Source organism: Pteropus medius, unplaced genomic scaffold, assembly GCF_902729225.1.
Source record: "Pteropus medius unplaced genomic scaffold, Ma_sr-lr_union100, whole genome shotgun sequence".
NCBI classification, from domain to species: domain Eukaryota; kingdom Metazoa; phylum Chordata; class Mammalia; order Chiroptera; family Pteropodidae; genus Pteropus; species Pteropus medius.
The window spans coordinates 7614641-7640674 of NW_024342475.1; the positions used below are offsets into that span (position 1 = coordinate 7614641).

The 26034-nt window shown below is 32.6% G+C and overlaps 1 pseudogene; it reads right to left on the minus strand.

The window, feature by feature from the left end:
* Positions 1-8246: 8246 nt before the first annotated feature.
* LOC120605374 (uncharacterized) lies at positions 8247-8365 on the minus strand (annotated as a pseudogene).
* Positions 8366-26034: the final 17669 nt, after the last annotated feature.

Consider the following 26034-nt stretch of genomic DNA (forward strand, 5'->3'; position numbering starts at 1 on the left):
CATGCCTGTAGAAAAAGACAAATATAAATATTAAGCAACTTCTAGAAAATGCCTCATTATTTCTTATGTGTTGACTCAGTGATGGTCATTAGATAGACCCAGATTAGTATGTTTTCCATCGTGTCACCACTTTATGTTCACCCCTTACCCAGCTTATATTGGACAGATCTTCTGTGCTCCTGTATTTTGTCATTCTAGAGTAATTTATGGATATATATCTTTTTTGATAAAACCTGAAGCCTTTGAAATATTGCACAAATCCCAACCATTTCAAAACTAACTTAGCTGAGAAAACTTAGAGGTCGGAACACCCCAGACCCTCACTTGGAAATACAAAATATCCCCAAACTCATTAAACAAAGGATTTAAGTGGATTAATTCATTCTGGAAATCCACATCATTAATAATAGTTGCAATGATATCTCATCCCTTATAGAATTATAATTAATACTAACGGAATGTGGTCAATACCTTAATTGGTAGTAAGGGTAACCATTAGGAAAAAAACTCATGAGTCAGAGATATGGAATCATATCTTTGCTCTACCTCTGCAAATTGGGTGACCTTGACATGTTACTCAGCTTCTCAGTACCTTAATTTCCTCAGCTAGAGAGTTGATATAATTATATTGTCTACATCACAGGTTTATAGTAAGGTCTAAATGAGTTAATATATGTAAAGCATTTAGAAAAGTGATTGGCACATAGTAAATATTAAGGTCATTGTTTTTTTTATAATTAATATTCTTACAAATCACATTCAAATTTTTATTTGATCTACTTAAAAACATTGTGAAGTAACTCAGTTGTTTTTATTTTCTCTCCTACAAAAATGGAATATTAATTTTTTGTGTTTGTTTTTTAGAGAATTGTAAAGCTTATAGCAAAATTGAAGAGAAGCTACAGATATTTCTCATATAGCTTCTGCCTCCACACATGCATAATCATCTCATTCTCAACATTGTCCATCAAAATGGTACATTACAAATGATGAACCCACCTTGCTTGATATATCATAATCACCCAAAGTCCATAGTTTACATTAAGATCACTCTTGAGATTGTATATTCTGTGGATTTGAACAAATGCATAATGACATGTAGCCACTATTATGGTCTCATACGGAGTATTTTCACTGCTCTAAAGATCCTCTGTGCTCCACCTATTTATCCTCGCTTGCTCAACACTGGCAACCAATAATCCTTTTACCAACTCCATAGTTTTGCCTTTTCCAGACTGTCCTATCATTGGAATCATATAATATACAGCCTCTACAAGTTGGCTTTGCTAATGTAGTAATATGCATTTAAGTTTCCTCTATGTCTTTTCATAATTGATAGCCCCTTTCTTTTTAGCGCTGAATAATATTTCACTATCTGAATGTTTCACAGTTCATTTATTCATTCACCTACTGAAGGACATCTTCGTTGCTTCCAAGTTTTGGAGATGATTAATAAAGCTGCTATAAACATCTGTGTGGAGGTTTTTGTGTAGACATACAGTTTCAATTCCTTTTGGTAAATACCAAGGAGTATATTTGTTAGATTGTATGTTTAGTTTTGTAAGAAATCACCAAGCAGGCTTTCTATGTGGCTCTATTATTTTGCATTCCCACCAGCAAAGAATAATCATTCCAGAGCCCAACATGGTGACACACACAACAAGGTGGTGCTATAGCAGATCCAGAAAATGAAAATTGGTTTCTCCCAAAAAGAGAAATTGAATGTCTAAGAGATTGGTTATAATGTAAACCTCACATTATTGACACTCTGATATCTTCTAAACATAACATTATATGAATGTCACTTATGTTTCTTATAAATTCTTATAGAGATTAATCTACAACATGGGAAAAATTGACATCCAAATGAAATGCCAGATAACTATTATAAAAATAATATAGAAATCATGTAAATATTCTAAAGAAATACAAAAATAATAAGTTTTCCTTCAGGGACATGGAATTCTATGTATTTTTGTATGTATGTATTTCTATTTTATGTATGTATTATATATGTTTTTCTATTTTATTTCAAAAAAGATCGAAGTTAAAGTAATAGCTGAATTTGTCTTTCTGATTAAGAATTACAAAGAACTCTATCAACGTCATACCAAAATTAGAGGTTGGTTTTACATTCTGAAATATGTTTCACCCTGAAGATTATTATTAACTAGTATCAACTGGCAGAGGTAGAAAACTGTGGATTCTTGGAATCTATGCAAACAATCCAGAGATGTCATGGGCGGTTCATAAATTCTGGTTTGAAGAACCCAAAGCTTGATTCCATAAGAATATACAATAAGAAATCAGGTGATCTCATTAACCTAGGAGGAGTTCTCATTGATATTAGTTTGTCATCATTTTAAACCAAATTTAACTTTGTGTAGCTACCACAGGGAGTTTCCTAGTAGTCTATACAAACATCCTGTTGATGTCCTTCTGAGACACTGCCAAAGCCTTAATCATGATATTAAAGTTTATTTCAGTTTTAATTTTAACTACTGAAAAAATTGTTAATAATCAGGATTCTGGAACTGGAGCTAAAATGTCATTACAAGGGATGTTTTTTCCTTCCTCACTAAGGGGGGTCATGTGTCTACAGCAAGTTTTGGCTTTGGGCCATGGTCTCATCAGCAGTGAGCAGAGAGTGCTCTCTGGGAGCCAATGTGTCACATTTGGTGCATTTGAACAGAAGGCCTGGCTTCAGCTTTCTGCTCAGCTAAGTTCCCAGACACTCTCAAAGGCACACCAGTGGAAAGGCCACGGGCTAGGACTGCAACTTCTAAAAACTCTCAGGCTAAATTCATTATATATCTGGAAATTATGGGAAAAAATCAAGAAACTGGAATCTGAGGAAGTAATATACGTTTAAATTATTGTTTGAGAATTCTTAGGTGATACTAGAGACCTGAAGAAGGAAATATCATCACTGATAACTACTCTTAATGAGGCCTACTGAAGTGTAACTATGACATAATACCAAATTCAAAGCTGTAAAGAATACAGAAGATCTATATGATGTGATCCTTATTTCAGGAAATTTATAACCACTGAGAAAATTATTTACTTTACATAATTAGACTTTGGGCAAATAGGTCATTAACTGTATCTTTTTCATATTTTCTAATAGAAAATCTAAAACTTGGACAGTAATCCAGTCTAAAGTCATACATTTTGGAGTTATTGTTCTTTCTGAATTTTAAGAGGACACCACAGATAAGAAAGAGGTCACTCTCAAGAGTGCAAGGTCTAGGGTTTTATCCTACTCTGAAGTGATCAAGTTGCCTGCCACAGTTTCATATGTGCTGGCAGAAGATACAGGACACGTGAGTATGTTGCAAACAGCAGTAGCCAGAGCTACATGTTTGGTTCTGTTAGCCCACCATTCCACTCAAATCCCATGAGATGATATGTATGGTGCCTACCTGGTGGATGTTTGCAAATGCATTAGGTTGTACTGCAGAAGAGGAACACTGAGCTTGAGAAATCTACTGCTTTTATGGACAGAGAAGTCAGTTTGTACTTTATTTAGAGGTGGTTTCACTTCATTCCTCAGAGTCATTCATTGGAAACAGAACCCAGAGAAATTGCCCAGAGAAAGAGTGTTTGCAACTTTACACTCTTGACATACCTAGAAAGAATGCCTAAGGCAATCTAAGGCAGATGGATCATCTTTCCCAGTAGTCACCTAAGAAGCAGTTATAGAGAAAATAGTAGATAGTAGGAGTAAGCCATTTAAAAATATTAGGAAGAAACTAGAAAGGAGTAATGAGAGGAACATGAGAAAAGTCAGAATAATTTAATGATAGATAAGAATGCCATAAATTGTTTAGGTTAAAACATATGGACAAAATCCAGCCTCACAAATACATCTAGTAGGGGGAAAGGGGCATGGTATAAATAGTCTTCTTGATTTAATTTGAAATACTCTTTAATACTATATCAAAATTTTACAATAGGTAATTTTTACATAGATATTGAAATGTGAAATCAAAAATTACATCTTTTTATTTTTGCACTGTTACATTCAAATCCGTTGGTCTATCTTTCACTTTGAATGAAAAGATCATTTGGAAAGTATCATTTTGTTGAGTTATGCTAATATTTCAAATGTTGACACATTTTATTATATAATATTAAGTATTACATTAATCAATTGCATCACCAGTCTCATCAGAAAGGTATCTAAAAATGAAGCAGTGCCAGTCTCACAATGGTAGAGAGAAATTTTCAAATTTCTAATTTTCATTTTGAAAGATCAAATTTTATCACTGGCAACAAATACTACCAGATGTATTTCTTCAAGTGGCAGGTTCAGTTTCTTTGTTCACTGTAGAGAAAATGTCCACCAAATACTCAGCTCTGAATAAACATCGTTTTCTGTCAGTCTTTTTTTCAAGTAAAAATGGTGCTTTCTGTAAAAGAAAAACAGCTAGCTTGGCTTGCAACCCAGACAATTCTTCAAGCCAGGGAGCAATTATCATAGTTTGTTATGCAGCATTAATATTTTAGAAGTGTTTCTATTTCATTACTCAGTAAATTAAAACCGCATTACTGGAGAGTTAAGATTTAATAAAAGTAACAATTTGTATGTTTCATCTAGTACATTCTTAAATATTATTTGTTTTGTTTTATTTTCCTTACAAGTTCCTGGCTGTGAAGTATACGGTGGCTACTAATAGTTTGGTGGCACTCACTTGATTCATACTAAGAAACCAGCAGTTTTACCAAACTGCTTTTGTAATGTTGGTGCATATGTCAGCACCATAAGGAAATAATATGAAAATAGTTTGAGTATTAAAATGAATGTATCTGGGGAAACTATATTTTGAGAACTGTTATTTTAGACATTAAAATTAAGACAGAGTCTCTTCTTTTCTTTAATTACTAATCTAAATTTTATTTATTTGCTTTTTATGTTTTTATATTTGCTTTAATTTCTCTGTTCTCATTCTCTCTCTCTCTCTCTCTCTCTCTCTCTCTCTCTCATATGTGAACTCTACAAGTTACTATTAAGTCAAATAAAAAGTTAAAGAAATACCTCCTTTTCTTATTGCAGAATATTTTCAAAGCCTTTATTGTCTCCACTAGTTATTGTTTACTTTATATTAGTAAAGTAGTTTTTTTGAGGCTTTATTTTTTAGAGCAGTTTTAAGTTCACAGGAAAACTAAGGTGAAGGTACAGGGATTTCCCCCACACATGGGGAGAGCCACTCCCCACATTCTCAACATGCCCCACCAGATGGTACATTTGTTACAATGGATGAACCTACATTCAGAGAACATAATCACCCAAAGTCCATAGCTTATATTATGGGTCTATTTTGAGGCCCTAAGAAGAAGCCGTGACTCCTTTTTTTTTTCACATCTCTATCTCTCTAGTCCTGGAGACAGGTGATTATCCTCTTTTTTTTTTTTTTTTTTTTTTTTTTTTTTGTGGATTCAAGAAGAGTTCTTAATTTTTCAGTCTATTCAGCTTTTTCATTTGTTGTTAGGATGGAGTAGTAACTTCCAATCTTCTTACATGCAGAACCAGGAACCAGAAGTATATTTAACAGAGTATATTTTGAGAATATCTCCTCTGCTTTAAAGAAAATTTTCTGAAAAAATCTCAATTTCTGGTTAGATTGAAAAACAATCTCCAAGTTTACCTCTATAATTACCTTCTCAGAATTTAGTAATCTACTTAAAAAAATAATTATAGATATTTCACCCATGCATATTATCTAATCTTATATAGGCCAGTATTTTAGAGAGGAGCAAAAAGATCATTCAACAGGGCCATGATAAATCTCATAATTTTCTACTATGAAGACTTTACAGCTAGTTGACATTTGATTTTAGTGTAAACCCATCAAATTGGCAAGACATGCATTATATTTATTAATTGAATTTAAATATAACATTTTCACATAGAAAATGTCATGACATATAGTAATACAACTAATAGAAGTTACATCAAATTGGAAATTAAAAAGATGAGATAAAATAAAAAAACAAAACTTTTCAAATATTTCTGGGTTTCCCTGGAATGTAGCATAACCTAAATATTTACACAAAGTAGAGATCACTTTGTTACATCTTAAATAATTTTTTAAAATATAAAGAATATTGAGAATTTTACTTATCTCTTAGTATCAGATTAACATATTTTAGAATGGCTTACCGATAATAAATATAATTTGCATTTATGTTAGGAAGCTAATTCATTACCAAATACAATTGAAAGTGTAACAGTCAATATAGTTTGTGATCTTTCTGCAAATGTAACAGGGTAATATTTTGAAAATTTATTCAATTATTTTTCTCTTTTTTAGTTCCATTTTACCTTGTGGTTCCTCCAGCATTAAAATAATAGAGATATTGCCCAAGAGAGAAAACACAAAGAAGAGACAATGAACAAATGGTCAAATAATTTACTTTGACTTCCAAAACAGGCTTTTAAAGTCCAAAGTGAGGACATATCTTGAATACTCTTTTGATTTATATAAATGTGGATTTGGAGGAAAGAAAAAAAAATTTTAATATTCAAAAGACTCAAAGAATTAACATTTATAATGCAGGGAAATATAATGAATATTAGAGTAGAAAAAACAATATATGGATATATTAGTCATTTTCCCAACCAGATGGATAAAGGTGCCAACAGATAAATAGGGAGAAGAAAGCTAGAGAAGTTCCAAGTCATTAGAGCATGATGATATCTGAGAAGGTATCGAACACTCCCATTCCTTGGTTTTATCCAACAGGAAAGAGCAAAACCCATGTAATTTTACAGGAAATCTGAGAGTAGAAAAGTCTTCTATATCCCCCATGTGTAGCACATGGAAGCTCCACATTAAGCATGGTGGCAAACCGGTAAAATAGATATAGTCTATGGGCTTGAAGGCAACTTTAGAAAATTCTGAGAATCTTGACCAGGTGCAGATCAAGTCCCCTATATGGTGGATGTGGCAGATGATATTTTCCAAAGATGACTGCAACAATTACTCTCATTCCATATGCTGTTTTTGCATGTGGCTTTGACAGTCCTACCATCAAGAGGTAGGATTTGTGTTTCTTCTCAAATCGGGTGGGCTTTCAAACAGTAAAAGTGACATTATGTAATTCTGATGCTAAGTAATAAAAGTCAAACAACTTCTGCCTATTTCTCTTGGCTTATTTTTCTCTTGGAAGCCATCCATTCATGCTGTGAGGAAGTCCAAGCAGCCAAGAGAAGCTACATGTAGGTATTGGGCCAACAGGCCCAGCTGAAGTTGCAACCAACAGCCAGCATCAACGTTCAGACATGAGTAAAAGAAAAGCCTGTAGATGATTTAAGTCTCCAGACATCGTGTATTTGAGGAGAAGCCCAAAATAGCTCAGAATAGAAACAAGCTGTTTCTATGGGCCTTTCTGAATTGCTTCTCCTCAGAATCCAAGAATGTAATAAAAATAGTTGTTTTATGTCATTAAACTTGGAATGGGTTGTTATGAAGAATAAATAACTAGAACAGTGGGGTGGGAAAAAGATGTAGAAATGACAGGGCTAACGGAGGAGAAGAATCTGCTCTTAGAAGAAGTAAGCAAGTTTCTAAATGCCTAGACACCATGCCTCGAAGCCATGGCAGCGTTCTTAGACATCAGAGCCAGATTTCATAGTAGGTGGTCCAATACCTGGCTAATGGAATTACACCTTAATAAGGCAAGCATTGGCAAGGACAGAAGATTCCAATAGAACAGACACCTTTTTCTGAATGTCATGACAATACCAGTTTCCTAGGAACTTAGAGAAACTATGGAGGAATGGAAGAAAAATATGAAATGGGAATAAACCAAGTTTCATTCTAAAATATTCAAGCTCATATCACTTATTTAAACTGAGATGATTTAGATTTCCTCTGCCACTTCTGGATTATTTTAAATTTAGTAAAAGATAAATAAAGTCCCATTTTACCTATCTTAAATTTTAACTTTATAAAATTTCCTAAGTGGTAGCTAAATATAATTTTAGACATGCTTGTAGAAATATACATTGCTCTGAGCAGATGATATATCATCACATAAACCTTTACAGTTTCAAATTTAATGGAAATAGTTTAGTTTGGCAAATTAAAAGCCAACATTGAGGTCTTCAATGGAATCGGTTCGAACAGAATTTTTATTTATTTATTTATTTAATTTTTGCGAAGTAGTCCTTGGTTGATCTCACAGATTGCAAGGACCTTGTCAGTTTACAATCCCTTATTTTTATTTTTTATTTTTTACGCCTATAGCATCTGGTATTCCTACGTGGTTTCCCATCCAAGTATTGACCAGGCCCGACCCTGCTTAGTGTCTGAGATCAGACAGGATCGGGCTTGTTCAGTGTGGCATGGCCATAGACTGAACAGAAATTAACAGCTCTTTCTATTTCCATTTTTTTTTTTTACTGTAGTTTAGTTTAATTGTAGTAATTGCATAAAATTTATCTTCTTGTTTATTTATTTATTTATTTATAACATACATACAAATTTATAATTTTTTTCTCCAAAAGGGCTCCTACATAGAGTAAATAAAGAACATAAAAATTCAACAAGAACATGACACATTACCCAGTAAAAAATAGCAAAAAGCTTGAAAAATTATGAAAATAAATTCAAGTGACCAAAAAGATGTGAAAAGATGATCAAAATCATTAATTTTCAGTTAAATGCAAAATAAAACCGTATTGAGTTACGACCTCACATCCAACACAATGATGAATTTTGAATGACTACCAACACTAAATGTTGGTGAGGATGTAAGGAAACTAGAACTTTTCAACCTGCTGGTAAGAGCACAGATTTGTACAACCACTTCAGAACACTGGTGTTTTCTATCGAAGTGGAACATAAACAGATACTATAGAACCAAGCAATTTCACTACTAGATATAGAGCCAAAGGAAATTCATGCATAGTACACCAAAAGACATGTGCAACAATGTTTAAAGAAGTCCTATTCATCAGTCTAGACACAGTTATAGATGTAAGTTCTGCCCTAGTGGCATCCATACATTATACATCTTTCTGCATACCTACGACATGATGTAAGAGAGACTGGAACTTGCCTCTCGCCAAAACGGCACATGACCAGCATATTTCTGAGCATAGTTGGCTACAGAGAGGAACCCCTCAACCTCCTTGTAACTGTTTTTAAATGTACAACTTAACTTATCAATTTAACTTGTCATTTTAACATCTTAACTTATCTTAACTGATTTTAAATGTACAATTCATTAATTTCTGCTTCCAATTTCAATAATTCATTCTGTAGAGATCTAATATAAACTTTCAAAGAGGGTTTTTTTGAAAAAAACCCATTAATTACTGTGTATAAATGATGTGTTCTAAGTTTCTGCTAGTGATAACTGCCCTACAACCATGTAATCAGACTCCTCTACTGAATATTCTTTGACATTTGTGGAAAAGTTTGTAAGATAAACGGACTTGATGGGGATGCATCTGTGGTTTCAATCCAAAATGCAGTTAACTGGCCTGAATGGGAGTTGAATCTATAGCCATGTATTCTAAGAAGCTCAATGTATCTAACACAATCAAATAATAAATTATTATCAGAGGCACTATCTCAACTAAAATTGATAAATTATCAAGATGATGTAATCAACATGTTGATTTTTGTTTATAACAAATCCCATTTGCAGCCAAATTCTATTATATATTCATATATATTATATATTCATTAACTATGTTATATATTTATTAATTATGTTCAAATTTATGATAAAAATGAAAGTACCAGTTAATTATTTTATCTGAAACCTGTAATTTCAGGCAAAGCTCTGAGGATTCCTTCTCCATTCTCGTCATTACAAAGGACGTTAAATCCATGTCCTCTTATGTTTCTCTTGAATACTTCCCTAACTTTAATTCTGCCAGCAAAGCCTCATCTTCATTGCTCTTTTGGAATTTTGGCTTCAGTTCTACAGCACCAATGTTTCTCAAACTGGAGTCGTGCTGCCAATAATAGAAAACTGAGTGTAAAATTTAATACATTATAGTTCACAAAACCTTTAGATATGGGGAACTTTAAAGAACCTGGACCTTTAAAGAAAGTATATACATTGTAAGCAGATATATTATAATCTTTATTACCTTTTAAACAATATTATGGAAGTTGAGTTCAGTCACTTCTCATTAAAATAAAAGACTCAATACCAAACATTGAAGTAGGTAGTATATATCTTCTCTATTTTGTGATAAATAAATTAGTAATGATTGCTTGAATCAGTTCTCGGAAAGAAAAGAGAGAGAGCAATTTATAATGCAGTTTCCTATCCAAATTTGAAAGGAGAATTTGAGTAAGCTAAGGGCACTGATCACAATTTAGGTTCATTGTTGTTAAGTATAGAAAGAGAGAGAGAAACATATATGAAGCTTTTTTAATATTCTATTTCAATAATTTTTGAGCCATGGATCCCTTTGAAAATCTAGTGAAACTCATAAACCTTTAACATTTTTAAATGTATAAAATAATGTACATAGGATTACAAAAAAAAAAACCTTATCAAAAGATAGCTAACATATTAACAATAACCTCCATAATTTCGAAGTGGTGTGTTTTTTCAATATCTTCAATAACTTGAATGCCATTTGAAAGTTTCTAATTTCTATTGTCAATAAAGTCACCTAGAAATGCTTGTACTACTGTATTTAATGCCTATATTTAATATCAAAGAAAATGCTAAATTTAAATTAACAGACAGTAAAAGTAAAGATACATTTTTTTCCTTATCCAAGTCCATGAATCTCCAAAAGTATATCCACAAATCCTTTTGGGTACAGTGGAGCCCAGTTTAGAAACCCCTGAATTAAATTTAGGCTACAGCTTTACTCTATCATAGGATGAATAGCTTCAGGCTTCTTACTAATGTCAAGAAAAGCCATTTATCATACAATTCTAGCTAAAGATAGAAAACAAAACAAAACAAAATTAAAAAAAAAAAAAGGATGTCATATGTCATATCCAGCAACTATAAGCCAGCAGTCATAGCCTGGTCTAGTCTCAAGAGATGGAAGGCTTGTATGTATTAGACTTCAAAACAGATTTGGGAAAATGTGTCATTTTAAGCTTAGGTTACCTTCACATTTGATTGTAGAGTTAAAAACAACTGAAGAAAATTTGTTGATATATAAGTTGAGCCAGGTACTATCTGTGTCTAATTTTGTATTCTTCCTCTACCTATCCTTCAAGTGAAGTTTCTTCTTTGGTGAATTTCCTGTGTAAGTTTAGCTATGCCAGTTACATAGGATAGGAAAGTAAAGTTAATTAAACATTCAGCTCCTCAGTTTTCTCTTGTGTAAAATAAACGAGTTAAGTTAAATGATCCTTTAGGTGGACTGCAGTAGAAAAAGAATTAGTTTTGAAGTTAAATATTAGTTAAAATGTTCAATAGAATGCTATCACATAAAATATGATCTAAGAAAGTTGGAACCTAGTGCATTATTGTAGTCCCTCCTTATTCTCTGTTTTGTTCTCCGCAGTTTCGGTTACCCATGGTTAACTCTGGTCCAAATATATTAAATGGAAAATTCCAGAAATAAATAATTCTTGAGTTTTAAATTGTAGGCCATTATTAGTAGCATGATGAAATCTTGCTCTGATCTGCCTTGTCCCACTCAGGACATGAATTATCCCTTTGTCTGGGGTATCCAGGCTGTAAACACTACCTGCCCATTAGTCACTTGGTAAATTATAAGATTGACTATCAAGGTACCACAGTGCTTGTATTCAAGTAACCCTTATTTTACTTAAAAATGGCCCCAAAGCCATTCATATAACTTTTATTACAGTATATTGTAATAATATTTTATTATTAGTTACTGTTGTTAATCTCTTACTGTGCCTAATTTACAAATTAAACTTTATCATAGGTATATATGTATAGAAAAGAGTACATATGGATATAGATAGATATAGATATAGATATAAATGATAGATATAGATATAGATATAGACATAGATATAGATAGATATAGATGATAATAGATATAGATATATAGATATAGATATATAGATGTGTTTCAGTACTATTCATAGTTTCAGGTGTCATCTAGGGGTCTTGGAACATAGTACCCGCAGATAAAGAAGAACTACTGTGTAGAGTTGTTATGAGAATTAAATAAGATAACATAATGCTTCTATAAGGCACACAATAAGTACTAAATAATGTGACTTCATACTCATATTTTAACATGCTTGAACTAGAAATGCCTACTCCGTGTGTCTGAAATCCCAATTGCTACTTTCAAATAAATGATTGTTATCGAAAGTACTATAATCATTGTGCTACAAAACACTTGCATGTTTTAGAGAAGTAAAACTACTGATATGTCTCTAAATTGCTTGCATCATAAATGCCGATGTGTAGAATATAAATGCTGTGGAATATAGATGAGTAGAAGATACAGGAAGGGAGCTGATTGAAGACTTTTTATGACATGTTAAGAAACATGGTTAATAAATAACTTTAAATGTGAGGCAGAGAACTAAGAATGTGAAGCACCACTGTGATATGTATTTAGATTCTTTAGTGCTTCCTAATATTTTTGTAGGCCAGAAACAACACACAGAAAACAATAAAGTGTGTTCAGTATGCTAGCGTAAAAAAACCAGGCTCCTTTTAGTGGTCTGTAGTTCACTGGGTAGAACAGGATACTCCCATGGCGCTCCATCCCCACCACCAGTTCCATCCGTGGTAACGCTCACCTCAACACACCTGTAAGCCAATAACACAGCAGTTGGACCTCTTGTCTCATATATACAAAATAAATTGATAATGCTGACTTGTCAAACAAATAAAATAGAACACATCATATTCAACTTTTAAAAATAGGTTCTTACCAGTTAAAGTTATTATTTGAAATATCATAATGGGATACTAAATGAGAGAATTCCTCCAAATTCTAACTTATTTCAGTGGTAAAGCAATAAGGATAGAGTGGTAACACACGAGAGACATTCTAGATTAATTGCTAAAATTTGGTGTGCTTAGAGATGAAAAAACGTATTTCAGGAATATAAAATCTAGGGTAATTTGCACTTTCTATTATCTTTCTATGTGCAGTAGAGAGAATAACGGCCCACCCAAGACACATAAGTGCTAATCTCTGGAACCTGTGAATATGTTACTTTACATGCAAAAGGGATTTTCCAGATATAATTAAATTAGAGGTGGATCTTGAGATGGGGAGATTATCTTGGATTATCCAAGAAGGCCCAATGTAATCCTAAGGGTCTTTATAAGAAGGAGAATACATGATGGAAGGACATGTGATAAAAGGAAGCAGAGATGAGAGAGAAAGAGAAAGAGAAAGAGAGCTATGCTACTGCCTTCGAAGATGGAGGAGGAGCTGAGACAAGGAATCCAGGCATCCTGTAAAAGTTGTAAATGACGAGGGAACAAATTCTCCCCTAGAGCCTCTGGAAGGAACACAATTCTGATGACACTCTGATTTTAGGATTATTCTGCCTACAGACAATAAGATGATAAATTGTGTTGATTTAATCTGCTAGATTTGTTAAAAATGTTTACAGTAGGAATAGGAAACTAATATATCATGTGTTTATATATATGCAATTTTGTATTTATGACCCTCTGATTAATATATGATCCACAGTATTGAGCCAAATGGAAATACACGTTGAATTACCATGTGTGGAAACACAGTTCCAACACAAAACGCCAATCCCTCAACTTCAATAAGAGTTATGGGAAGATAGTTGAGGACTTGTATTCTTTCCAAAACTTTATTAATCATTTACATTAAAACATTATAAAATATCAGGAGTATCTTAAAAATTACTAAATAGCTCATGTTTCAAACTCTTCCCACACGATACTGATGCTTTGCTTTTAATAAAATTCATCACATTTGCATTGGAATCTCAATGATTTCTTAATAGTTGAATCTGATATTTTCTGGTTAATGCTATACCTGGAATTTAAAATGTCACAAGGAGAATAGACATTTCAAGAGAGATAGTTTGGCAATGTGCATAATTGTGTGTGCGGCACACGTGTGTGTGTGTGTGTGTGTGTGTGTGTGTGTGTGTAAAAAGGACATCACACTGTCTATGTCAAGTCCCTTGGTTCTATTACTTTCTAATACTGGGAATTTAAAAACTAACTACCCCCTTTTTACTTCAGTTTTCTCAAAGTTAGGGATACTAAAACTGTCTCATAAGGTTGGTGGAAATAATCATTAGAGAAATGTGTACATAACATGTTAAGAACAGTATTTGGCATATAGTAATCACTCTGAAAACATTAGCTATTAATGTTATTATCATCATCATCATTATTCCCATTAAACTAAATAAATATCCAAGAAACCTAAAAGCTCTTCTATCACAAAGATTGAAACACTATATTGGCCACTAGTGTTGAACCACCCTACTTTAGTCTACTGATGGTCTGCATGACTTCTCCAACTGGCCATTTGCAATCCTCTTGATTATACTATTGTCGTACAACCCACTAAAGCTAATTGTTCTTCTTCCCTTCCAGTGGTTCTGTTTCAACAATGTAAAATCATTATTTTTTTCCTGACAAGTGAGCTGTTTGAATTCTTTTGGCATTTATTTCCTCATGGCTACATTAGAATTACATTTGGCTTCTTTGTTGAATAGTCAGAATCTTAACCCAAGAAATGGATGAGGCCTTTTAAATATGATTACATGTATAGACCTATATATTCAAACTAAAAAGAAATTCATTTATCTAAACCAAGCATTGATCATGTCATAATGGTGTTGAATTGATATCTACCCCCCCACTTTAGAAATAAAAATCTCAATATCATACTAACCTTGTGATTTCTAAATTGTGTTGGTAAATAGCCAACACCCAGGACAATAACAATTGCTAAAATATGAATATGGAGTGTTTCCTAAGTAGCCACTTCCATTTTCTCTCAGAAATAGCAATTGACAGCTTCTTGAACTATCATTCTAAATTCCTTCAGTATTGACATAGAACCAATAAGATATTACTTGGTAATCATAATGTATGCTGCAAATATATATTTAGCTAGATAATTTAGTAGCTAAATCTAATCCACTCAAGAACTTGCTCCCTTTGAAGCCTTTGAACACAATTGCAGACCACTATAATTTCTCATTTTTCCAGATTCATAGCATTAATTAAATATATTCCCTCATTTAAAAAGTATTTTGCCACCTAATGACGTTTTTAATTTACCTTTCTTAATATTTTGCATCTTGTCTCCTAACTAGAGTATATAGTTACAAGGACCCTTTTAGTTTTAAAAACACTCTGCACATAATAGGTATTAACTCCCTAGACATTTTTATCAGATTACTTTAATGTGTTATGGAGTCTATTTTAACAGGCTTAATTGTAATATGTTCTAGTTAATTTCCTACACAGTACAGGTCAGAATACAACTCATTGGTTCCATTAGAGGCAGAAAGGGAGACACGACATATCATGGTGAAACTAATATCTATTCCTCAATAACTTTAGCCCAAAGGTCTGATTTTATTTTCAATTGAGTTTAGCAACATTTTCACATAAGTACAGAATATTTGGTTGGCTCAATTCATTCACAAATTCAATAATAATTTACAGAAGATCTCAAAAGTCTGGCACTATTTTAATTCTTGGCAATATAAATAAATAACCATTCTATTTGTCATATTTCATACAGAGTAAAATGAAAAAACGATTTTAACATGGACACACTTCTTTTTAGTGGCTTATGACTGTACTGGCACAGACTCAGTCCTAAGAAGGGCATTAAGAAAGAATCCAATTCTTTTCTTATTTTTAATATGCCTTATAAAGTTTTTATTCTAAATCTTTGCATTTGTAATTAGAGGGAAAATAAAGACAGGGCTTTTACACTATATTATTCATACTCAAGGGATATATGTACATCTGTTAAAGAACTTTCAAAGGTAGAAAAAGCACAAATGAGGGGAAGAATTGGAAAGTGAAGAGCCACTCCTTGGCATGGTGCGGCTGTGGTGTAGAGCAGACTCATGCTGGAATGGGTGTGAATAAAATCTTAGACTGTAGGTGCCACCTGTCTTTTCTGATCATTCTTCATAGCAGAGGTTTGGACTGCAATTGTCATTGTACCCTTTAGCAACACTGTAAAGCTTTCTTTAACTAGAACTATATAGATAGATAGATAGATGGATAGATGGATAGAGAGAGGGAGGAGGGAGAAAGAGAGAGTGGGGAGAGACTGAGAGAGAGAGAGAGAGAGAGATTCTTTTTTTAATAGCAAAAGCTCTCCTTGAGAATGGCTTAAACATGATATTAGAACCATGTGGATTTATTAAATGATTAACTGAATCAGAAATATTTATACTTTAAAATACAGATAACATAAAGTAATACAAATTAATCTTGAGTCCTTTTCACATGGAATCGAGTAATTCTTAGCATGTCATGACCACCTGGTATCCAATCCTCTCCTCACTACAACCTGCTTTGTTTACTGTCTGATACTCTTGCATTTATATTGCCCATGTCCCAAATTGTTAGCTTTGGAAAGATTGATATCAAAATGAACTGCCTAGGATTCTTGATTTATACTGTGTACTATTGTTCAAAGTTTAAAAAAGATGAGCATATTTATCAATTATTTATATAATATTAGTTAATCCTGTTACTACTAGCTACTCTCCAGATCTGTGCAATACAATAATACTGAAGCATACATTTTTCTTCAATATATTTCGTATGGAATTCATGGAATAGCAGACAGTTTGCTTAACTGAGAAGTGCCATCAACATAGCATATTAAGTTTCGTCTCCTCATTCGAAATCTGACTTGTAATGGGTTAGTAAGAGAGATTTTATAGTTCATATGAGTTTTAGGTCTGAAGAAAATTATTACTGGGTTGATACATTCTGAATAAGTCTCTCATAGCATCTTTGTCTCTATGATACTTTCTGAATTCCAGCAGCAAATATCTCCCCTGGCTACTGCAGTCAAAGAATCTAGCTAGGAGTTTTCTCTTTATTCTTTCATTTTCATTCCTTTCTAGTATTTACTACCAAGCATTGTTTACCATTATATCTTAAATAATAATGTGATATGTGTGTACACAAGCTATTTTAAAAAGAAATTTGTTAACTACATATTTCAAGATGAGAAAGCATGAAAACTTATTATGCAACACTATGTACCAAGCCTCTTTTTATCAAATGAAAAATGCTCGTTGATACATAGATAAGAAGATGTAGAGATAGATACAGATAACTTATTTTATTTTCCCCTTACACCTGGTGGATTATTTTGATTTGTGAACAAAATTAAAAAAAAAAATCTATCAGGTATACATGAATGAAACTGAGTCTTTTTCAGTAAAAAAGTGGCATTTTTTTCTTATTGTTGCTTTAACAGAAACTTAACATCAGATTCCATTAAGGCTAATTGACATAAATTCTATTATCTCATTAATTCAATTTCCATTAAGCACCATGGTGTTAAGCCTTGTGGTATGCCAATTATTCATTATCATAGAAAGACTTGCTCTACTATATGAAATACAGGATTTGTTTAAAATAGAATGATAGATACTACTTGGGAGAAAATATGCAATATATTATCTACCAGGATTAGCAGATAAACTTTTTTGAAGATACTAATCCTTAATTCTGTAAGTATAAGTTTCAGACTAACAGAAATCCTTTCAATAAAAACCTTCAAATATTTTATGGTTAAACAATAACTTTAAAAGATTAATTTGCTTTCTGCTTTTATAAAATTCATTCAACATAATGCAGGATAGTATTTTCCTCTAAGAATTGCCTATTTGTATTACTATCTCCTTTAGAGAGTTCACAAACTCTAGTTAAATGTTGCATATTTTATAAACTACCTTTTATGTCTCAAAAAAAATCTTTCTGAGCAGACTGAAAAAGCTACTTCCTCATCTAATGTCTCAAGATTTTAATGTCTATAGTGACTAGGTCAAAAAGAGCTTAAAGCAGCAGGATACTTCAATTGAGACAAGATAAATATTTGAGGAGCTTTAAATGTTCATTTCTCATAAAGATTTAGATAATCACATGTTATATAATGACTTCATTTTCATAATCATCTGAAATCCTCTTCAAATTTAATTTTACATATATATATATATATATGTATATAATGCAGATATATTTTATTTGATACATCCTCCCAAGAAACAATTACTTTGGTGAATTTAACTGTCTTCCACCTAACTGACAGAGCTGTACGATGTTCGCCATTCTGCTATTAAAATATTCTAATTAAATCAGTCACCCTGGTCCCATCTGTTATGTACTGATCTCACTCGGAGAAGCTGCTGGAATCTCTCCAGGCCAGTGAATGTGCTTAGTTTCTTTCATGGCTCATTGGATGTCACTCACAGGAGGACTTTATTCTTGGTTTGAAATTATAACTAAGGCTCCGGGTATACAATAAACCACAATGAATGTTATGGATATTAAATCAACTCTTTTACCATAACACTTTCAGAATGCTTGCAGAGTAAAAACAATTGTAATCCATGTCACAGTCTAGCTGTCTCCTCTTCACCAGGGTCCAGGAGAGAGGCATGAGGAGAATTCCTGAATATTCTCCCCAGTTCTAAATATGAGGAGATGATCTCAGGAAACTAGGTCTGTAGGAACATCCTTCCACTGATGAGTTCACTGTCCAAGGCTGGACCTGACCAGGATACCAGGTGTCAGTGAAGAAGCTGGGTTCCTAAAGGCAGAAGAGCTATGTTCTCTCAGAAATCATGGCATCTCCTATTAATGTTTTGCAACACTTTTACTGGCTTTAAATTTTAATTTTTTTTTTTTTTTTGGAAATTAATAATGATTTGACAGAGGGGTAATCCATAGAACTTCATATGTATAATCTTCTTGTTAAAAAATGATAGTAACAATTGTCTTGATATGTTAATTAAGAGAATTTGACTGACAAAATGTAGGTTTCCATAAGTGATAAATGAGAAAACTGCATTTTTTCTCCATATTTGCCACTGCTATTTTTAGCTCTATTTGATTTATGGAATGCCAGCTGTTTTTTTACCAAAAAAAAAAATAGTTATTTTTATTTCCATGTTTTAACAATTAGTAGGGTTAGTCTAGCTGATAATGCTGTTCTTCGAAAGACTACATTAATTGTGAGGACGTTTCATTATAGAGTTGGCTATTCTGCTTACATCTCAGGTCCCTTTTGGTGTTAAGAAGGCCATGAAGTTAAAACAAGTAAACACATAAATTATCTATTCAAACTGCTAAATATATAACATATCTACATGTACGTGTATATATATATATGCGTGTATATATATACATACATACATATATATATATATATATATATATATATATATATATATATATATATATATATATACTTGATATATACTTCCTTTTCTCCCTTATCTTATTCCTTCTAATATTTCAAATGTTAAATATTTTCAAATTTTATTTTTATCAAAGCCATTCATGCATATAAAGAATCAACTAGTTCTACTAGATTTAAAAATAAAATTCAGTCCCTTTAAGAGATAATCATTTAGCTCTTTTGTCTGATTCATTGAATATTTACTTCTTTTTATACAAATTACATTTTTGTTAGTATCTGCTACACTTCTACTTGGCTCTTTTTTCTCTCCTTGCCTTCTCCCACACACATACATCATCTTCATCTACCTTTTCTCCTGATAAGGCCATATTCTATGTTGGGTTTCATTAGTACTCAGTCTTAGTGTCTGTATTACTCTGCATTCTACCCAAACAGAGCTCATATCAGGTTTACTTGGTCTATTCACTTTCCTACTCCCCTAAGACTACCATTTCAAATCTTCTCTCTCTTCATAACTCTAACATCTTCTCCCCAATCCTCACTCGCAGCTGACCTTGCTTTCTTTTTTCTAAGAAAATTGACATAAGTAGGAGAGAGAATTTCCACAAGCTCTCAGATATGACACATCTACCCCACATCTTCCATGCCTCTGCCCTGTTTCCTATAAAGACAAATGAGCTTTCTGTGCTCTTAATTTCTTTCTTTCTTTTTTTTTCTGCCCAAAAGACCCTCTCCTTCAGACATTTGTTGCAGCACTTATCCTTTTCTTGCATTTCTACTGGGTCATTACTATTATCAAACACTTTTACTATTATTAAAAAAAAAAAAAATCTTCCTTAATACTTCTACTGCCAGTCCCCACATTTCTCTACAGTTCCCTACTTCCCTTTTTTTCTCCTTCCAATCTCCCATTCAGGCAAATCTCCAGAAAGTATAATCTAGACAAACTTGCTTTCTTCCATTGAACTCTTTATGCTTTCTCTCGAACCCTGCTCAATTACAATTTTATTTTCACCGTGTTATGATCTTCCGTTAGATGGTCCCAGTTGCTCTTCTGATCTTGCAGTTTCTTTTCACCATGTTGGCTCCATAGTTATGTGTGTGTGAGAATACATCATTTATCATTTTCATCCATATGGTTATTTATACAGATATTGGCCAGCCTTACCCACCACTAGACTAAAGGGAACAATGCAAAAATGAAAATCCAAAGGTGAAATTAGGAAACCCTTGGAGGAACAACATGAGTGAACAGAGGTAAATTGTCTAACATTACATTACACTAAAGAAAGGTATCTGCATTTCTGTGAACTGAAGGTTTTAATGAGCTATGCAGTCCGTTAGAATGTGTTTTGATATAGTAACACAAACACAAGAATGTATGTGTGTATGTGTGTGTGAGTGTGTGTGTGTGTGTGTGTGTGTGTGGTGTGTGTGTGGTGGTAGCTAAGTAGAAGAACTAGTTCCTGACCACATGCCTGTTCCTGACCACATGCATCATTGTCACCGAGAAACCCAAATCATTAAGTTTCCTAAAGCTACACCGCACTATTTTGCAACACATATCCAATGCTAAATAAATCTAACTTTTAAAAAATTTTAGAAAAACATATTTTGTTCAGTGTTCTTTATAAATTCAAACCATGAATTTGTACTTGCAGGGATTATTTGTAATGGGCAGTGTTTCGGATAAAGACTAAAAATGACACTGTTCTAAATGTGCATTAATGAAATCGCAATTTGAAATTTTTAAAAAATCTCCTTTATTACTTTTCAAGAGTCTACCAGAACATAGCATTGCTTTTTTATAACACTAAATTACAAGATCTCTATGTTGAAAATTATTGTTAGACAACCATTTAATAATAATTATTATTAATCGCACCTAATTTTCAAGATCTGTGCTAAGGGATGTGCAAGATATAAATGAGATGACTTTTATACTGAAGTTGTTTATTATTTGGTTAATATCTTTATCTATATAGTCAACATGAACTAATCAGAAAACATCTAACTGGCATAATTTTTAAAATAAAGTGAGAAGTGAGTAAAAGGAATAATTACTATTGTCTGGAGATGAGAAGAGACTTTTTTCTGGGGAGATGGTGAAGCTTTACTGAGACTACAAGGAATGAGTCTTGGAGACTCAAGGAAAGACTTGGAGGGTGGTGTCATAGACCACAGTGGGAAGAATCTTACAATGTCAAGGTGGTGGAAAAACTTCATAACATCTCATTCAAGAACATAGCAGATATTTAGAAATGTATTGCTGAGTAGAGGAACACTGAAATAAGAACTCAGTTTTGAGAGAGTTATAAGACATGTCTGATTGCAACAAATATTATTTGTTGATAACCAGTGGTTCCTTCTTTAAGCAAGCTTTTAAATAAGACCTCCGTCTTGGTCAATGCTTCGTGTGCAAACTCGTGAGGGATCCTGGAGCAGAGGACCTGGCTAAGCTGTACCTGGATTTCTGACCAACTGAAATTATGAGATATTAACGATGTCTATTTCATGCCACAAATTTTGTGGTCATTTGTTCCACAGCAATGGATAACTAATAAAGACATAAGGACATGAGCTGATAGACAAAGGCTGATAGTATTAGTTTTCAGCAGAGGAAAATATTGCATGAGCTATGTTGAGCTGATGTGTAGGCTTATTAGAGAACAATAAAAGAATGCAGAGGCAAGCCATATATTTAAAATATTATGGAATTATTTAGACTTGAAATGCTAAGTCTCTATTAGAACCCAAGTGAATTAAGGTATTGCTACTTTTACTGATGTTACTACAGTTCATATTGAGAACTTTTCTTAGTTGTAGACATACTACTAAGACTTTATGTGATTGACTCATTTAAAATGTAAAACTACCTTTTAAGTTCCTTTATTGTCCCATTTTACAGGTGATGAATAATAAATGGGCAAAATTACTGAGTGGTAGATCCAGGCAACATGATCCATAATCATGAAACCCATGTTCTTAGAGAAAAGGTGTTCTAATAATAATTTAGAATTCAGAGAATGTGGAGAGAGACACTCCACTTTGAGAGCAGTGAAGGTGGTAGGCTCTAGGATTTAATGGTAACAAAAAAATGCTCACTATTAATATAGACAAAACATTTTGTAGTATATTTGAATCTGACCTTAAAAAATACAGGGATTTTATAGTGACTTTGGTTATAAAAGAGAAGTTTGGTTACTGTTTCATTGTATAACGACAAAAAAATTATTTTTTAATATTTAAAATTTTATTTTTAGGTTGATATTTAACTATATTGATATACAGATGACACTCTGATTATAATATATATTGCTTATGAGCAAAAAAATAAAATAATGTGTGTTTCACAAATTTATATTTTGTGACCGAAATGCACTCTCAACTGGCTTCATGGTTTGAGATGGCAAAAGCTAGGAGAGACAGAGAATGAATTAATAGCATAATGGTTGCATGATTGCAACATAACTTGTATCCTTATGACAACTGTACCATAACAATAATAAAAGTTTCAGAAATGATGAGACACTTATACCTTCAATGAACCATATAAGTAGTTATTTATATCATATTGCTGGTAGAGGATACAATCTTATATTTCATCATGAACAAGTCACTGAGATCTGTTGCAGACTTTGAAAACTTTTTTTTTAGACTGCACTGTTCATGTCTCTTTTCAAAATAATTATTGAGAACCTACTATTTATAATACAGATTTTTAGAAAATGTATATGTACAGGACTGGATCACCCAGAAGCAAATCAGCTCCGTGTTGTATGTTTGTTTGCATTTGGTAAATTGAAATATAACCTTATGTTCGAGGACTAAAATGCAAGCCATATCACAATCTTTTATGGGTCATCAAATCACTGACTGTGAGAAAGTAAGGGAGTTCCAGGAGTCACGTATGGCTAATTTTTCTAACTAGGGGGAAATGACAATGGCATATGTGAATAAGATAGGCAAAAAGAAAATGAAGTTGGTTGCATGAAACTGAGATCACATAAAGAGCATTTCCACATTTAAAGGTTAAAAAATTAGCAAATACACCACTAAGAAGGCAGGCAAAAAGTACACTTGATTCTTTTAAATCTTAGTTCTAGATAGAAGGGGAAAGATTTTTCTAAAATTCACATTTACAAATCACCCCTCCTGTGATTTTGTAGTTTAAATTCATGTCATCTGTATATTTTTTAAATCATCAAGAAAGTTTTAAAATTTATAGTGGCTTCAGATTAATATTTTCCTCAGACATTTTCAGAAGTAAATGCAATCCTTTTTGAAAAGTAAACAAATAAACTTCAAACTATGCTTCAAAGAACTTTCATTGGAAAGTAGGAAGACACTGGATTTATGGTGAAAGATTATTAAATGCCCAGAATAACATGGGGTCACGAGTGAGAGGTGACACACACAGCAGAGAGCAGAATCAGATCCATGAAGACATCAGATTTTGGAGTTATAAGTTACAGAATATAAAATAAGCATGTTTAATGTCTTTTAAAGAAAGGAATAATAAAAATGTGAGCAATATTTAAGAAATAAATCAACATATTTTAAAAATAATAAAAAAAACCCTAAAACTGAAAACCATAACTTAAAAATTAAAACTCATTGGATTCAACATAGATCAAGACAGAATCCTAAAATCAGCATAATATAGTCCAGAGAGAAAATTATATAAAATTATGAAAAAAGCGTTAAAGATCGCATAGGAAATAGCATATTCTAATACATATTTAATTAATTTTCAACAAAAAAGAAAATGAAACAATTTATTCAAAGAAATAATGCCTGAGTTTTACAGTTAGAAGACAGTAAACTTCAGATCCAAGAAGCATGAAAATTACAAATAAAAGGAAATCCACACTTAGACATTTCATGTTGAAATGAAAGAACCTCAAAGGAAAAGAAAATTAATTAAAAATGTTCATGGAGAAAAGACAAACTACCTACAAAGGACAGTTAGGACAACTGTTGACTAATTGACAGCATCAGCAAAAGGCAGAAAACAGTAAATAACAATTTGAATGTTGTAAGAGAAAATAGCCATCAAGTTAAAATTCAAAATTCCAGTCAGGAATGAAATTCAAAAATTTTTAATATCCAAAACCTAAAAATGTTTTTCACCAACACACTTTAAAGGGAATTGTGAAAGACACATTTCAGGAATAAGGAAAATGATTTCAGGATATAGATTTGACACAAAAAATATTGGTTAAAATTTTAATTTAACTATATATATGTATCCATATATATATAAATGACCATTAGTGCTCTATGACAATAATATATGATATCTAGTTTGAGATGCTATAATAAAGCAGCAGAGCATGGGTTGAAGAGAGACACTCAAGGCTAAGTTGTAAATTTCTAAGTTGTAAACTAGCGGGATACACAAATCGTTGGAACAGGAATGAGCGGCTTGCAAGGGAGAGTAGGTATCTGAGGAACAAGAGTTAATCGAAAACTGTCTTTGGACTTCAGAGTCCTAGGCAGGAGGAAACATTCCCTGAGGGTTGACTCTACTGTAAGGAAATGTAAATTCCTGGCCAAGCAATATAAACATCCAAGTCAAATTGCCTTTACAATTGGAAGTCCTGTGGTCTTTTGTGGATTGCAAAAATGCTTGGAGATTAACAAATGAAGAAAACTCTACAGGCTCATGAAGAATAAAAGTTCTTTACATCCTAGGGCTGCCAGGGTTGTTCCTCTCTCTCTCCTCTTTAACATATATTCTTACTTCTCCATTCGCCTTGGTCTTATTAAGGGTAAAAAAAGCCATAAGCCTTTTGCCGCAATGCAAAGTTTTATGTCTAAATATATTTATTTAAAGAAGTCAGAAGGAAGGAGATTACTATTACTCAGCTTAATTTCACTTTGAAAAGAAAGCTCAAGCATCAGATGCTAATGTGTTCAGTTTCCTAAACAAGTTCTCTTTGAACAGTAAAAGCATTTCTTTGTCAAAGTCTTCTTCTATTTTTTCTTCTCTCTCCATCAAAGGAATAGAAAAAAAAAAATTCTGACTTTCTTTTGATTTTCATTTTCTACTATATCAATTAGTTATAAAAGCCTTTTAGAAATAATTTTTTATTTTCCCAGATATATTCAAATATGAAACAGACGTGTAATTAATTTCTCTCTCAAGATGAGTCCGCAGTGTGTATTTATAATAAGGCAGAGGACCAAGAAAAATAGAGTTGGCCATCTTATTTACACCTACTTGAATTTTCTCCAAATTTTTGAAATCAGTCCTCTTTATATTGCCTTTAACTATAGAGACTGTAGAACAGCCATTTGTACTTGTTTAATTCCTTACAGCTTTTTAAACCTCATCTTGTGGCACAACCACTATAACATATTTTGTGGCCCTGACCCTTGTGGATCTATCAGTCATGCCCTCTTGCTAAGAACCTTTTTATTCTTACATATCAAATCAGCATTCTCTAGTAGATAACACTTTTCATTCCTGAAGAACATCATATATGGATTTTACTGCCTTTTCCCCTATCTGCACTAGAAGAAATAATCTGCCTTTTTCCCCTTATCTATATCATTTTCCAACTCTGCTTTTTGCCTTTTAACTGTGTGTAACCTCCATGATATGGTCCTTGGTCATCTGCTTCTCTCTAACATCTCTCCCCTCCATGCTCTTGGTTTCTCTTAGACTATCCTCTCTATAA